The sequence below is a fragment of the Lygodium microphyllum genome, chromosome 23 (genome assembly GCF_053477565.2).
Source record: "Lygodium microphyllum isolate KBCC chromosome 23, Lygodium_microphyllum_v1.1.10, whole genome shotgun sequence".
NCBI lineage: Eukaryota > Viridiplantae > Streptophyta > Polypodiopsida > Schizaeales > Lygodiaceae > Lygodium > Lygodium microphyllum.
In genome coordinates this window covers 90610713-90613876 of record NC_141157.1, presented here as the reverse complement: position 1 = coordinate 90613876, position 3164 = coordinate 90610713, and the positions used below count along the sequence as shown (strand labels likewise).

At 43.2% G+C, this 3164-nt stretch overlaps 1 pseudogene; it reads left to right on the top strand.

Annotated features, from left to right (window-relative positions):
* The first annotated feature begins 1733 nt into the window (after nt 1-1733).
* LOC148016454 (cytochrome b561, DM13 and DOMON domain-containing protein At5g54830 pseudogene) lies at nt 1734-3164 on the top strand (annotated as a pseudogene).

Sequence of the window (3164 nt, the reverse complement as noted above, 5' to 3'; positions counted from 1 at the left end):
CAAAGAAAAGGGAACTTGGGTGGAAGTTGCAAGAAGAAGGGGACTTACGTGGAACTTGCGAGGGAATGGGTGCTTAAATTTCGGGTGGGGGGGGGTATAAACCCACTTGGAGAAGGCTTGTGGAAGCCCACAAGAAAGGATTAAGGGGCTTGCAATATGAAAGGGCTTATAGGACCTAAGGCATTCTAAGGGGGAAAAGACCACGTGGAGGATTTTTAAATCCCGGGGTGGCCACATGGACACAAGCCTTAAGGGAGCCCCTTTATGGAAGCTTCCAAGGAAGCTTCTATACCTCAGAAGCTTACGTGGAAGAGGGAGGGAATTTTCAGATTAATGTGTGGGGGGGGGGGGCACTTCTATTCATGACGAGGAGGATTTTTAATGGCGGTAGTGCCAATGTGTTGACTGGTTGGCAGTAGGGCGGGTCCTCCTCAACAGCAGTCAGTGGCGGCGCCCCTTCGTACTCTATGGCAGCGATGTCATCACTCTCTCCTTCCCTCACGGTAGTTAGGCGGCATTTTGGTATTAGGCGGTAGCATTTTCTTCGTCTTCTGTCCCTCCTCCTCCTCCTAGTAGCCTGCGGCCCTTCCTCAATTATATAGGGGAGGGGAGGGAATCCTCCCACTCAAACGTTTCCATACGCATGGCCATGAAGCCTAGCAAGCTCCAGCGAGGAGCTTGCTGGCTCTTCTATTCCCTTCCCCCCTTCCAGCTTGACTGTCGCAGACAAGAGGATAAGAGAAAAATTTTTTCCCTTTAACCTTAATAGGAGGTGAATTCGATATATTACATTCTCTCCCCCTTAGAGGAATCGAGATGTCCTCATGTCGAGATAAACTGGGGATATTGATGGTTGAGAGTGCCTTCATCTACCCAAGTGGCATCCTATTCGGGATAATCTTTCCACTGGATGAGGCATTCTCTCAAGGTTTTGGATCTTAACTGTCTCTCCCTAACGTCTAAGATCTTATCAGGCCTTAGTTCAATGACTCCTTGACTAGGCATTACAATTTGTTGGTCATCAAGTACATGGTTAGGGTTAAGTACATATTTTATCAATAGGCTGATATGGAATACATTGTGAACCTTTAGGTTCTCAAGGAGTTGCAATCTATAAGCATTAGGTCCTAGGCATTTGAGGATGTTGTATGGCCCACAATACCTTGGACTTAGCTTCTTGCAATTTCCTAAGAATAGAGAACTCTTTTTAGGGCGTACACGAATGAAGACCATGTCTCCTTCTTCGAAGACCCTTTCTTGACGCTTCAAATCCGCGTATGCCTTCTGTCTATCCTTGGTCACTTGTATGTCTTGTCTTATTGACTTTATTTGATCATCAATGTCTTCCAACATTTGTCTTGAAGCTTCAACCCTTAAGGTTGGATTGGAAAAAATTAGGGGACTTTGATAGTCATGACCATACAATGCTTGGAAAGGGGTCATCTGTATGCTCTGCTACTAAGAAGCATTGTATGAAAATTGTACCAAAGATAAGTATCGAATCCACCTCTTCGATTCTCGAGAGCAGTATGCCCTAAGCATATCCTTGATGACTTGATTTACTCTGTCGTATTGCTGCACATTCGAGGTGTGAAAACCACCCAAAAGTTGTGTGTAAGGGATTTGATACTTTGTACATATTTAGTTGTTGTGATTATACTTTTGTTCTGCGTAGGCAGTATAGTGAAGAGGGTTTGGAGCAAGAGGAATTTATCAATAATGCTCTGGTTGACATGTATGAAAAATCTGATATGCTTGGAAAAGCCCAAGAAGTATTTGACAATATGTCAGATCAAGATGTTGTATCCTGGACGACACTCATTGCAGGCTATGCTGAACATGAACCATTTGTCAAGGCACTTGCTTTTTATCATCACATGCAATTAAAGGATGTCTGTCTAGATGTTGTCACTATTGCTTGTGCCTTGAAAGCTTCTATGTGCATGAAAGATTTGAGATATGTTGAACATGGATTTCACTAAAGAACTGACTAGTGGAAGCAACTTCGAAGCTCAAAAAGGGCGACCCATTATCCAAATCCTCCTAATCCTGACAAAGTTTTATATCTTAACAAGATTGAGGCTCTTGTGCTGAAAGTTAAAAGAGGAGTACTAGTTACATTCTCCATCCAAGTAGGACATGATGTAGCTTTTTGCATCACCAATGACCCTGTTGGAGGTCCATCTGTTGCAAATGCAACCCTGTTTGCAGGAGGACCAGATGCACATGGAGTACCTGCAAGCCCATATGAACTAAAGTGGCAGCATGATCGCCTGACGCCTGATGAGGTTTTTTATCAATCCTACTTGCATAAGAAGATGGGCTGGAAGGTCCAGGTTGTAGATGGGGGCTTAGCTTATATGTATAACATTAGTGCTTTTCTTGCTGATCACATGGTAGCCTTGTTCTAGATGTTGACAGACTCAGGGATCTCATTTGTAGTACAAGCACAGAAGAAAAGTTATTATGTTGTAATAGGATTTGGAGAAAAAAATGGTAAATATATTTGCATATGTGGGTTGGCTGGAAACGGATGTTTTCCATGCCTCTACATACTGGATAGATGGTAGAGAACCATCTAGCATCATCCCACGAAAGAAAATCTGACGGATGTCCAATGTATGCAGCAAAATGGTGTGCTGACATTTCAATTCAGCAGGCCATTAGATCCTGAGTGTAGTAGGCGTTCAGAATGTAGGAACATCATAGACCCATTGATTCCACTCAAAGTAGTATGGGCCTTGGGAACACAATGGAAAGCTGATCAGCTCAGAGACAGGAACATGCATTCATTGAGCAGCATCAAGTACATGTCTATCTATTTGACGAAGGGGTTAGCTGAAGCAGAACAGGAGTTAAGACCTGTATTGGAAGTCCATGGATTCATCATGTTTTTGGCCTAGGCTCTACTATTTCTAGGTGGAGTCTTGGCTGCAAGGTATCTAAAATATCTAAAGGATGATGGTTGGTACCAGATCCATGTTTATTCACAGTATTCAGGGGTTGGAGTGATGCTGCTAGGTGTGTTATTCGCTGTAGTTGAGCTTTGTGATTTCCATCTTCATTCTTGGCACGTGAAATTTGGCTTATCAGCAATTATTCTTGCCTATTGGCAACCTCTGAATGCATTTTTGCGTCCCAAAAAAATTAGCCAACAGCAGTGA